The sequence below is a fragment of the Poecilia formosa genome, unplaced genomic scaffold (assembly GCF_000485575.1).
Source record: "Poecilia formosa unplaced genomic scaffold, Poecilia_formosa-5.1.2 Scaffold9, whole genome shotgun sequence".
Taxonomy (NCBI): domain Eukaryota; kingdom Metazoa; phylum Chordata; class Actinopteri; order Cyprinodontiformes; family Poeciliidae; genus Poecilia; species Poecilia formosa.
Genome location: NW_006799948.1, coordinates 1,700,834 through 1,715,121, shown reverse-complemented (window position 1 = coordinate 1,715,121; position 14,288 = coordinate 1,700,834). Strand labels below are relative to the sequence as shown.

At 37.6% G+C, this 14,288-nt stretch overlaps 1 long non-coding RNA gene across 2 annotated transcripts in view; it reads left to right on the top strand.

Moving 5' to 3' along the window:
• Positions 1 to 14,288, top strand: part of LOC103156035 (uncharacterized) — a 214,043-nt gene that overhangs the window by 165,903 nt on the left and 33,852 nt on the right. The gene's annotated exons all lie outside the window — the stretch shown is intronic.

Sequence of the window (14,288 nt, the reverse complement as noted above, 5' to 3'; positions counted from 1 at the left end):
GATTGTATAAGATATTAATCACTGATGCCCTTTAAACCTTAAAGAACTCTGTGTAAAAACTATTTAAACAACTTTCTACAAAGGCTTTTGGAAAGCTTTTAACTGAAGATGTAAGGAAGATTATATTTTTTTAAATGTAAGGTTCCCTTGTGTCGATCCAACTAAATTAAAATCTTCCATCATATAGATAGTTTTGGAAAATTCAAAGGCTCCTTTATTCACTTACTGATGAGAAAAACTCACAGAAACAGAAGGCTGGATTTGTATGCATTGTGGCAAACAAAACAGTGAATTCACCATAGATTTTTACATAATTAGTTGCTAGAGCAACTACTAAAGGGCCAGGGTTTGTGTGAGGCCCAGTTGACTTATCTTGGTATGTGGAATGATGCCATCATGTTTCCACTGGTTCCAGTGGAACCAGTGGAAACCAGTGGGTCCAACAGGTTGACATCTCTACATCCTCGATGCCAGGGTCATCCCAAATGATCAATATTTATGCAAATCCACACCACCACACATATTAAATGGCATTGTGGGTGGTAATAATGTGTCCATTTCAGATCCCAGTTACATAATAAACAGACAAGCACAGTTATTAGAGATTGTTCAATAACACATTTTTTGGATACATGATAGGAATTAAAAAAGAAACATTGACAGAGAAATACTAGATACAAGTATTTGCGTGAATTCGTTAGCCAGTGCTGTGACTGGCTAACAAACGATTATCCACTAATGATGCTGAAAATTGGCAACTGCTTTAAGGCTTCCTGTTGGCATAATACAAAAATAGGCTGTTTTTCAGTTTTTCTTAATTAATCTGGACTGTATTTGAGCCTTATTAGCTTGAAATGCAGACAAATCAAAACTGAATGCTGAGCAGCATGGACGAGGGAAAGTGCCTCTGAAAATAATTTTTAAAAAAGAAATTTGACTTTTTTCCTAGGATGCTAATTTGACCAGCTTCAATAAGAGATGTGAGTTGTGGAGGAGGAAAAGTATGTAATTTCATTCATGGACCACAAAATAATTCTAACTTTAATCTTTCTTGGGGAAAAAAAGTGAGAAAAAAAAAGTAATTAAAATAAAAACTCGTGAGGTGTTTGCTAATCACTGCTGTCACTAGTCTAGAGGAGCTGAGTGGGGAAGGAGTGCTTGAAAATAGCTTGAAATTTATAAAATTCTTCAAATCTGTTTGTGAAACCTCAAAAATGATAACAAACCCCTTTGCTGCCACCCCGAAAACACTTGCATATCCAATCCAATACAATCCAAATTATCCAATGGGGTCAGTTAAGAGATTAATAACATTTGTTTGGGTTTTAGGCCAACTAAGACAACTGAGAAAACAAACCTTGTAATTACCAACTCCATATCATACATACATTGTGTCATAATTATAGTTGTAGAGCGCAGAATGTTTTGTTAATCTACTGTGAGACGACGATAAGAGAAAATAGAATGAACTCAAAACAACAACAACAGTATCGTACCTGTTTTGTCTTTGACCCCTGAGCTCTTTGGCGGCTGGCTGCTGTTGATTTTAGCCCACCATCAATTCATTTTAATCACGGCGGGCAGCACCGGGGAGCGGCACGCTAATTGATTGGCAGGTATTTGCATATACAGTATGCAACAAAATGTCACGAACGGCCTTGGTGGTGACCTGAGTGGGCTGCTGGCAAAACAAACTGATGAGGGTAATTTATCATGCAGCCTGTGCTCTATTGAGCAGGGGCAGCCGCACCCACTATTGTTAGCATTGTCACTCACTTGTCACGCTGCGGTAGGCACAACGAGAGCCGAGATGAGTCAACACAAGGGGAGATGGAAAGGGAGTTATAAAGATGGAGATGGGAGAGATGATTCACTGAAGTGATTCAGGTAGCGTGGTATATAATCAGTCAGGCTCCAGCCATTGACTACTCTCTAGTCAGTTTTAGCTTCGGGATTCAGAGTTAAAGGTAAAAATACAATATGTAATTATTTTTTAAAGGGGAACTTTTTTTTCCATGATTGTGGGGGGAAAAAGAAAAAAAAAACGTTTCAGATAAACCATTTTAGACGAAAGCAACCTAGTCCCTATGTGAACAAAGTAACCCTCATCACCAAAGTACATACAAAGCCATTTTCAACTATTTCATCAAATGGGAAAAAAAAAAGCTAAACCAGCCACCAATTTGGCTTTATGTGAAAATGCACTTATAGATTTCACTTCCCTGTCGAGGTCTTTGTTCGTGATTCAGCTCTAAGAAAGAGTCTGGGCAAAAATTACATGAGTTTCAAGGTGAAAATCAATGCTGAGCAGAAACTACACTAAAGTCTGTTTCATTCGTCTAAGAAGAAAATATCCACAAAAGTGGAAGTTTTTGGATATTGTGTGCTACGTCTGCTATAAATCTAAGCTATTACTGAAAAAAAGAATATCATACCAGCAGGTTAATGTGGCTAGCTTGTTTCAAAAAACAAAGAGTAAGTGGAGGAACATAAAAAGTGCATTTTGTTATTCTACTGTATAGAAAATGAGAGCATGTTGTCCATTTTCAGCCATCCTACAGCACAATCAAGTGACTAATCAAGTAACAAGTTAAAAGTTAAAAGAAATTCCACTTTGCAGTTTGACACTTGAAATTGGGCTCCTACGTTTTCCCTAGCACTCCATCTTCAGCACATCACCACATCAATCCGTTATGCCGTTTTCAACCATTCTTAGGAGCTTCTTGGACTGAGAAGTAGTTTGTATGATGACCAAATCAGGTGTTTGTTTATTGCTGCCACTGCTAGTCTGGGGGAGCTGAGTGGAGGAGGGGTTTTCTGTGAGAGAGTCTTGGTTTGGAGGAGGAGCTTGAGGAAAGAGGTGGAGAGCAAGCATTTAGGCACCCCCTAGTGGTTGCCACGGGAGATTAAAGAATTTCTTGAACATGCTTGAAAGAATCAAAAGTATTCTTTGATAAGGGAGTAGCATTATAAAATGTTATTGAAGCTGAAAAAAGGTTTTACATAGCTCCTGGTCTTCATCAGCGAATTAATCTATTCTGATGAAATGATAAATCTATATTTAGAACAAATATACTGCATATCATTGTGTTTATTGCAGCACGTGAACTAAAAACTTTCAGATCAGTTTTTTAGAAACCATCTGATTGGTATTTATTACACGGATGTCACACAACGCATAAGGCTTTTGTAAAAGCAGTCTTCTCCTCTCTCCTAACATAAAAAAAAAATCCCATTTAGACCAAATCGTTGTAGTTTGCTCTCAAACAGCATTTAAAAAGTCCTGTTCTCACAATGAAGCCACATTGTTCACACACCATCAGTTTTATTTGTTTCTTCCTCACCACAGAGCAGGCCTCCCACTGCTCCTTTCCAAATGTCCTTTTTTTTTTTTTTTTTTTCATTCAGCCTCTGGTCCTCTTACAAATATGTGTGGGAGATTTTTTATTTTTTTCCACCTAAATCTTTTTAATGGTTTCCTTTCACTTTTTTTTTTTTTGATGGAACTTCAGTGTGTTTCATTTAGAGTTTATCTGATGGCGTCCACATAATTGTGAAGTGAAGGAAAACACTTTTAAAAATAATAAGCTTCTTTCTTTTAAACAGAGCACTGTTCAGGCCGTTGTCTGAAAATAAAAGTATTTCACGACTGCAAACCTACCAAGTCATGGCTTGAATTATTTAAATGTTCTTTAAGTACACATTTAAAATTTATAGGAAATGATATAAGAAACTCACAAAAAAAAATGTTCCTTACATTATTGGTGTCATGCTGTTATGGAAATGCTTTGCAAATGATGTATGAAAAAAACCCTGCAAAGACTGGCTTTTTTTTTCTTTTTTTTTACACTTAGCTGCTGCTTAGTTCATTCTTCTTTTTTGGATGAAACTTAAAACCTGTGACCTAAACCGATGGGTCAAAAATGAAAAGCATTAGTTAGTAAAGCAGTCAGGTAGTTCATGCTAACTCTGTAGGAGCTGCAGAGATCCTCATCTCAGGTGGAAAATACCATTGACAGGATTACTGCATTCCATGTACTTTACAAATATTGCCTTTATAGAAGTCTCTCAAGAAGGAACACACAAAAAAACCCCTCAGTTTTCTACAAATTGTGTTTGGAACAAAAATGAACATGTGAGAGAAAGTAATCTGAAAACAAAATGTATTTTTTTGGTCTACATGCACTAAACAGAAAACCAGCGATACACAACATTCTGCAGGATGGTGTTGGCAGATTGCAATGTTTGATTTTCTTCAGCACAGACTAGGGAAGCTGGTCAAACTTAATGTAAGACGGAGAGAACAAAACGCAACAAAATCTTGGAAGGAAACATGGTAGTAGGTGTGATAAAAAAATATATTGGAGACCAAGGCAGATGAATTAACGTATTCATGTTCTACAAAGTCCAAACTTGGCTCCAAATCCCCAAAATTATTGTACTCCAACCTTCAGGCAGTTTGAGTTGCAGTACTAGCATTTGTAGATGTAATTGCACATTTACTTTTCTCAAGATGGTAAAGTTCATTTGAAAGTAAATGGAAGCACTGGAAGAAAAACCAAAAGGACAAGAAAATTCTCTCCCCTTGTTTTTTTTTTTTTTTTTTTTCTTTTTAGGGTGTCGTGTTTTCAGATCAATGAAAGTGTTGTACGGTGTGTGAAATAACTGAGCAGCTGAAGTTGTGTGACATCATTTCTTTCTCTGCCTTCTTTAAGCCTCTCACGATTGGGAGTCACATATTTGGTTATCATCAATGTAATTATGCCTAAATACAGCCTGAATAGAAATATATTCGAGGCACTAAAGAAGCCAGTGCCACTCATTTAGAGCAAGCCAGATTCGCTGTAATAACAACAGCTCCAAATCCCGAGAGAGGTTTTATTTTTTTGACCAATTAGCTACCCCAAACAACCTATTGGCCGTGAAGTTATCTCTGCAGGGACTTTTATCAGACCCGTGCTCTATTAAATCAGCACACTGGCTGAGCAGTTATGCGCCATCACAGGGCTTGGAATGGCTGGACCTGATTGATGTCGCAGCCAAATGCCAAGTAATAACGGCTGTTATTTTACATCTCTGCGCTGCGGATTTCTTACGGGTGCGTCCACCCGTTGTGCGCGTACTTGACTCACCTGCTATAGATTTACTGTAACTGCTGGGTTTTTTCTTTTTTTTCATGGCCATTTCTGTGAAATACAATTTCCATACATACACTAGTTGGGATGATTATGATAATGCTCAAGAGTGGAAGCTGTTCTGAATCTGAAATGCGGCGTTAGAGAATTCATGGCGTGTCGTCCGGAGGTCACAAGGCCTGGCAATGGATTCTGTATAATTTAGGCTTATGGGGAATAATTGTAGCGACGATAAACTGAGCATGAATTCATTTAAAGACACAATTGAGTCATTTTATGACTCATGAGGTATTATTTTTGGTAAGAAATATGAATGCTTTACATTTGTGTTTCTATGAATTCCAGTTTCAAAGTTGTTGTAGCCTTGGTTCAGCTGAATCTTTGCTGTATTTTGCACATTTTCAATCCTAAATTGAAAAGTGATGCTAGTTTCAGTTGTCTGAGTTGATGAGGCATCAACTGTGAATGGATGGTTTGTTCACAGAAAACACTTTGCATTTATTCCAAAAGGTTAAGTTTTGTGAAAAAACTTTATCTTTTGGAATAAAGACTTTTCTTCACACATACCTTGAAGACAAGGTATGTGTGAAGACAAGGTCTTCAAGCGATTAGCAATACTGACTAATAGTTTTATTGTAAAACTAAAAAATTTATTTGGAATGAACACTTTAAATCATCTTCAGTATTGTAAGACGTGCTTCAAACGTGTCGCAATGTTTTTCTTTTGTGTGGTTTTGGGAACTGACAGTCTGATGCGATGACCTTCCTGCTTCCCTGCTGTCCGACCATAAAATGTGCTGCGCTCCTCCTGTGTGTCGCACCAGGACTGCAAGAGGGTTAAAAGCAAAACAGTCGCTCCAAACTTTAGGAAAATGTGTAACTACAGACTTTAAATTAATTGTCCCAATCTGTGTGCCAGGGAGAAAGTAAAGGTGTTCCAGTTGCAAAAATAAAATCAGTAATTTTTAACAATGATGTATAACATTTTGTACAGTGCAACATAAGTTAAATAGAGTTGCCAAAAACTTTATGGAAAGGTAATGATTCACAGTACATCAGCTCATCTGTAAAACTCGTTGGTTTGAAACTAAATAGTAGGGAAGTGAACAAATGCAAATGGATAGTTCTATGTTTTCAAAAATGAAAAGAACATATTTAATTCAATTTAAACTTTTCTTTCCCTGAAACTCTGTACTAAGTGACCAATGAACTGGTTCCAGTCAGCACTTAGGTTGTTGAGGACAACTAAGCCCTAGAAAATGTACATCCTTCCCTTAACTGTAAGATTCCTAAAAGACTGACAACATTTTCATATTCCATGTTTCATATGTCTTTGGAAGCTCAAAAAGATCAAATCCATTACCATTGTGATAATATGTAAACCATCTTGTTACCTGGGTCGATTTAAGACAGATTTTCACACTTCAAAATGGCAAACAAAATGACCAGCACAGTCTTAAAGCTAGCTGGAGAAACAGCAGACTTATCTCTGTCAAACACACAGAGATAAGTCTGTGTTTTCAACATACCTTAGGCGGGGTGTGTTTAAAAGATTAGATTTCCGAGTTTACGCCAAAAATTGTCCAATTCTGGTCTCTAACCAAATTTGCTGTTCCTCTCTACCAAGGAGGACGTACAGTATTTGCCTCAAAGCTATTTGTCTGAATACGCTTCAAGTCACAGTTTTCCCTCTAGTGGTGATTTAGTTCATGTCTCATTGCTTTTCAGCACAGCTCTAATCCAAAGCCAACATAAAACTCTCAGTGGAAAGAAAAAGCCAAGTTTGAGCCTTTTATATCAGGCATGCGATGTTTGTTGCCAGGAGTGGTTGGACGGTGCAAAGCAAAGAAAGTGAAATGTACGGTTACTGCAGCCTACCTTAAATCTCCCATTAGCATTTTCATAACAGTTTCTGTAAAGCTGGACTTTGGCTCTATAAGGGCAGCAAGCGGTTGTCCACTGCCGTCATCGTATTGGCAGAGGAAAGGCACCATGATCCTTTTTAGTGGAACGATAAAAATCTGCCACAGTTTCCTGCACGGAGGAGCCCATTGTTTTGAGGATTAAGGGGGATTAGGGTCGGATGCTGGCGACTGAGGGGCTTGAGCTGCATGACCCTTTCACTAATCATTATGAGACGTACAGAGAACTCGGACTCCTAAACCCCAAGATTGCATTGTTTTTATCAATTATTCATGGCTGACACCAGCAATCCAAGTATTAAAGCGATAGAAATAGCCTGGGTGCTTTGTGACAGCTGGAAAAGTCCCAGAGCAAAGTGCAAAGGAAGTCCAGTTGTACTGTGTGTATAATATATGAGTGACTCAAAACCGGGGTTTTCTATCAGCAAGCCAGTGTGTCATTATTTTAAGCTTTTAATCTGATCAAAATCTTGGGAACAAAAATGATCTCCAACACCATTTCTGACAGTTCAACATGCTTTCATGCTGGGCAAGTACTTGTGTTATGGTACAGTAAAAATCCTGTCAGTGTCACCCCTGGCATTTCTAGAAAGGGAGCTTAAATCATAGAGAAATTCTTGCATAGAAGAAATTGAGTCTCTCTGCGTCTGATGAAAGTAGAAGTAAAAAAGTAATATTCACTTTTCTTTTGGTTTCAGCCAAACTGAACTGAGTCCAAACTGCTCAGAGCAACCTAACTTGCTTCAATGTTGTCTATAGTCAGCATACCATTGGTACTTCACAGTGCCTGTGCACCTTTTGCAATGTTTTAAACTAACTATAAGGGTTTAGAATGTGATTCTCTCACACCACATCAAGATGACTTCCACATTAATTTATATGTTGCTGAATTACAATAAAATTAGAAAACCTTTGCAAAACTTTCAGAAAGTTTTGAATCCACAGCTATGCGCAATTTGGATGTGTGTGACATTCATGCAAGTGAACTGGGCATAAATTTAATGTTCTTAATGTAGCTAGCTTGTGATAGCATGAGGGTTTTGTGCTCAGTGTGCTTTGTGGAATATGGGATCACACAACACTTTTTAATGCACCACAGAAGACATTTCCTGTGTTTAAAAAGAGAATTATATTCTGTATCTGAGCTGTTCTACAGCTTGTTTTTTTTATTATTAGTAGTAGTAGCGGTTTTGTCTATAGCTGTCACTGTCATATATTCTGGACTAAGAAGTTAAAAAGAACCAAATAGTTTTCTTTTGTTATTGCTTACAAGAGGTGACAGATATGCCACTTATGATGAATGCCAATGTCTTCATGAGCATGACAAATGAAACGTACAAAATGTATATTGATGCTGGAGCCGAAACCTCCACCAGTAATGGGGGAAAAAACAGACTATTTGCAAAACAATGTAGTTTATCAAAGCTAGAATGAATTTAGTTTTTATGGTAATGAATCGATGAGTCACTATCACTGCCGATTATATAACATAATGTTCCTACATTAAAGTGGTTATGGTTTGGATTTTATCAAGGAGGAACATATATCAAACAATCCTTTCAAAGCATACATGCTTCAGTTCCCCCTGCTGTGAGTACAGCTTTTCATTACTGCACTGCAAAGAAAGGAGTTCAGCAATGGACTGGTGGTTAGCATGTGAGATTAGCAGGTAGCCTAGCATGTCCCTGGAGTGCTGTTTGTCATGGAAACAGGCTTTGCTCTTCAGTGTTGTGTTTGACTGTAGTCATGTAAAACAATAGCGAAGTTACACCCAGCTGTTTGAGCCCAAGTAGTAGCTAGCCTGTAAATGTTTAGGGCTACAGAAGCCAACAGCTTCTGTAGCCCTAAACATCATTTTACATCCATTTCACTGGATCTAAAATGATAGCAGATGCTCAGCTTATTAGCAATTACTCCCAACTGTTTGAGCCTAAGTCCAGTATAGAAGCTGCAAGGTCTAAAGCTGCTAGTGCTACAGGAACTAATATATTTAAACAGCTGCTCAATTAGCATTGAAGGAACTTTTTACTAGGTGCTAACAATATTTTAGCTTATTATATATTCAAAACTTTATAAACTGAAGACAATTTTTCTACAAAGAACATTTCAAAATATTAGCAAAAATCATGATGGCAATACAGCGACACCCATCTAATGTTTTTACAATTTATTTTTTGTCTTTTTTCTGGTTTAGTAAAGAGATGTTTTCTTTACAAAAGAAACTCTGACATATTTCTCCAGTTGCTTATTTGCTTAGACTTGATTAACTAACCTAGATTAAAGATAAATGAACTATGGATGGGAGAAAGAGGACCTCAAAACAACAATTACAAAATTGTAAATGTTTTCCAATTTCAATGAAGTTATATTACACGAATCTCAAAATCAGGGTCCAAATTAATATCAATATTAAATGCCCAAATATGGTGGAAAAACACTGTCAAAAATAACCATATAGTGTGTGGATGCACACTATATGGTGTGTAAAATATGTACTATATGGAACGTAAAATGATATGCTGCCAAGATCCAGCAAGGAGATCAGGATTCAGTTTATTTACCCAAACTGTAACCCAAAACACTTTATGTGGACCACATACAGATCTTCCAATCTTTTTCAGAAATAGCATTCCCAGCCTGCTTTTGTATCCCTATTTGAAATACTTCAAGGACAAGCAAAAAGCCTTAATCTGTGCCAGCAGGGAGAGTTTTAAGCAACCCGCTGTCTGGCAGTTGTGAAACAATAAAAAAAAAGCCCTTATTGAATCATAGACGCAATAATTGCATGGAGTTTATGGTTAAAAAACAACATAATAAATTAGAGAATGTAATGTTTGTTTTTGTCATTTTGAGAGTTGACTCCATCCGTGTGTATTTATTCCAGCTCTGTAATGGGCACTTACACTGTAAATTTCGGCGTAATGGTTGCAGGAATGACAACAATTTTTCAAGGTGCATCTTCACTTCCACTTTAAAAGCAGAGAGTTCCTTTCGAAGTGTCAGAGAGCCTGGGACCCTAAGCGGTCGTGCTGTGAATTGTGCTGCCGGAGGGTCACGTCCTCCTGTTTTATCTCCGAGCATCCTCCCAAAGAGAATCCTTGTGTGAAGCTGTTAGTGTGCTAATCGCCTCTGCCACACTCCATTATCAAGGTGCCATGCGCCTCTAGTAAGTGCAGTCCCTCACTTCTCACCTAGTCTTTTGGGGACAGTTTGAGTAAGTTGATGAAGGCTGCCTGAAGAAATGGCGTGACAAGGAGTTTGTTCCCAGCATAATAACAAAGACAAAAAAAAAAAAGTCACATTTAAAGTGAACGTAGACTCACCCATAATGTGAATCATTTTTGCTTTGTTTCAGCATGTTTTGTAATTGAAAATGAATGGCTTGAATTTTGTTCAAAAATATATTGTAAACTTTAAAAGTGAGGCAATAAATCCATCCATCCATCCAAGTAACTTGTAACCTTAAGCTAACTTCAATTTTGCAAGCAGGACAATGATTCACCAGGCCTGTTACTGAAAAAAAAAAAGTAAATACAAATTGTAGGGTCTAACCCAGTAAAGACCCAGTTGACTTGTGCCTACTTCAGCAAATACCAGGAAAGCTGGACATGTTATTTTTTTGAACCTTTGACCTCTATCTGGTCTTGGATTTGGAGGCCTTGGCAATCGTTTGGAATCGTCCAATTCTATTTAATAATCAGAGAATGTATTAGTGCATTGTATTACTACCGGATTTATCCTAATTACACTAATTTAAGGTTCTAAGGAAAGTTTTAAAATTGAATCTCCAGATCATTTTGTCTTTGTTTTGAGTAAGTATGAAACCCAACTTTAGACCAAATTCTCCCCACTCCTATGAATGAATAGGCAATAAAACGTTGTTAGGAAAAAGCTCCAAAAGAAGATCAGAAAAAGATCTTTTGAATTAATTTATACAAATGTTGAAATGTGTCGGATGAAATCTTAGAAGACCAGAGACAAATCACAAGTCACTGGTCGGTTCAGTGTATGTCTAAAAGATGCACCTTCCTTCAAACGTGTCCTCTAATACACATAATACATATCGGTTTCACACTTTGACACAAACTGTTCAGTGATATGCAGCTTGTAAAAGATGCCACTCTTGTCCAAACAAACCTTTCATAATGCGGTCAAGGGGATCACTCAGAACAACTTTGTATTGATTTGTGGCGGCAGCTCTCTCCAGGAGGTGAAGTGGCTTCAAACCACACAAGAAATAATAACTCCACTAGATAACGCAGACTTACGTCTGGGGTCCAAGGTTTTTACTTTATCTTGCCTTCCCATCTGTACAGTAGGTCAACCTCACACAGTTTTACAGGACTGCCTTATGTTTTCTGATTGAATGTATATAAGAATTAAAAGGTTGGCAGTTTCTATGTGAAAATGTTCAAGACTTTCAAGGTTTATCATTTCTTTTGACTGAGCAGATTAGCTTAGCTTTTTGGCCTCATAAAGGGAAAAAGAGCATGTGAGGGTGAGACAAATTTAGCTTAGTTGTGATTTTTCATTTTCGTCAAATCAAGTTATAAACATAAACCCACAAAAAACAAGAGTAAAGAGGAGTCAACAGGATTCGATAGTGCACTTTTGGAAAGACATGAAAATCAAGTCAAATACAGGCCTTCTTTTTCCACTGCTGCAAGTCTCCTGCTGAGAGAGATGATGATGATCAGATAAAGATATTGGTTCCCTGTGTGCTGTTATTTTATCAATCGAAGACTCTGCGGTTTTCTGCTGTCACAATAAGCTGAAAAACATACACTTACAGCCGTGCACAAGCTGTTAACTTCTCTCCGAAGCATTCCGGGATCTCATTGCCTCAGAGCGTTGACAAAACCCCCACGTCTAAAATGTACAGCTAGAAACGCAAGACGAGCAAACGCGTACGTGTAACATTACAAGAATTGCTGAGGTGAAGAGGAACTTATTCTCCCTGTGTCACAAGACCAAAAACAGCTGTTTTAAGCTGGAAAGAGGGGCGGCCCTTTTTTCCCTGTAAGACATACAAGACAAAATCTAGAGATTCACTTCACTGCCCTTATGACTTTAAAAGAACTTACAGTGGAAATGATTATGCAATGAGTCATCACTCCGGTGCAACAATGCAAAAATAGAGATATCAACTGCTGACCTCATTAAAGCTTTACATGCCTTAAGAAGCTTTCATCTTTTTAAAACACCAATAAGTGGCAGATTTAGTTAAGCTGCCTCATCCTCAGGGGCGACAGGAAGGGAAAGATTTGACTTCATCTTCAGGACTTCCACAACCAGTGGAACATAAAATTTAGAAACCGCATTTAAATGTGACTGCTGCGCTTTAACAAATAAGTTACAGTATAATTTCTTGATGAATATGAGTTTTCTGCTCCAGCACCATCCGTTTCAGTTGTGGTGTACCCTGCAGTGTGCAATAATTACAACCTGGCTCAGCACTTTGTGCACCATATCTCAGCAAGTGGTTACAGAAGGAATCATTCATACATCATTAAAAGTCAGTTTGTCTCTGTGAGATGTCGGTTATGAAGCCAGGGTTTGTCACAGGTTGGGTATCTTTGATGCACTTTTAAAAATTAAGAGCCTAAGCTAGCGATTAAAAGAGTAAGAGATACATTTTTTATTTATTTTAAAGACTTCTCTTTTACGCAGTGATGAAGACTTTTTGCATTTGAACTGCAGTCTCTCAGAAAGCGAACAATTTGGAGGCGTGTGCACCCTATTCTATGGGGTACTTACACAAACCAATCTCTGTGTGCAAAGTGCATGGCACTGTTTAAATGTAATGTTTTCTGTTGTTTCTTAACATCCCTTTTCCTGAATCGGGATAAATTATTTGGAGATCTGCCTTGGGCCAGACGTAGCCTTGACACCTGTCCACTGTGGCCAGTCCCATTTCAAAATCTTTGCCGACAAACAAGTTTTTGACTTATGTTTTTTTTAAATGCAGTGTGATTATGGATACACTGCACCTGCTGCCACCAGGCTCCTCCAGGCTTCACATAGATGCTGCTACCATAACCGTTAAAAAAAAAAAGCAAAGAACAATAATCTGTCTATTAAGCTTTGTGCATGCTCAAAACAACAAAGTGTCTTTCTTGCTTCAGGATGCATGATATTTCACCTGCTAAGGAAAACTGACTTCCTTTTTCACCTTGAACAATATCTGTGTAAAAATAATTTTTTAGTTTCCCCATTCAGGACCTTGTATGTATCTCGTTATACACAAATAGTGACAATCTAATGGACAGGACACATGACAGCCAGAGTTGCAGATAATCAGTTTATTGGTTTATTTGGTGCTTTTCCATAAAACAAACAAGCAATTGCCCATGTATGTTTACCCACATGGAGAATAACTGTGAAAAAATAGCACCGTTAGTGCTGCCAGTTGGTTAAAATCCTTCAGTTTCTAAAAAAATCAGCATCTAATGAATCTAGTAGGTACGAGCTGGAAATATATACTTTTAGTTCCCTGACAATCCTGTCTTTGAAGTAATTCTCAAAATGGTATTATTGTATTTTTGGAAGGGAAAAATACGCCTGTGGAAATACTGCACAGTATTTACAAATGCATGCTGAAACTAATTAGCTGTTGTTTGTTCTTGACTCAGGAAAAGATGTGGTCATTGGACACAGAGTGACATTAAACAGAACAGACGAGCTGTCACAAATTATCACTGTGAAGTTTGTTGTTGTTTTTTTTAAATAACTGGTATATTTTGAGGGATGCACAATGGTTCCAAGAGGATTTCACCACTGTCCATCTCAACACTGTCCAAGCACAGAGCTTAGCATACAGTAAATTGATAAGTGATCATTTCTTTTATCCCACTGACCTCCCTGGATTCTAGTGGACAGCAACCTTTAGATTATTGAATATCAAGAATCTTTGATTAATTATTAATTACAGTAGTCATTATTACATCAGTGGCAATCTGTTCTGAACGACTTTTACTTTGCCAAGAACTACACAAAGTATTTGTTTGGCCTAAACATGAGCTATTAACATATAACGAGTATCTCAGCGATCAAACTTTCTATAGCTGCTATTGCTAATATCTTGAAAGTTGTTGAGTTAGGGTTTATTTTAGCCATTATTTTTTGTCCAAATTTACTGCATCTGGTGCAGAATTATGACGCNAATTAGGGTGGAACGCTTGTTTCCTTGGTTTAGAGGCCACATCCACCCACACATAGTAAAATTATTTGA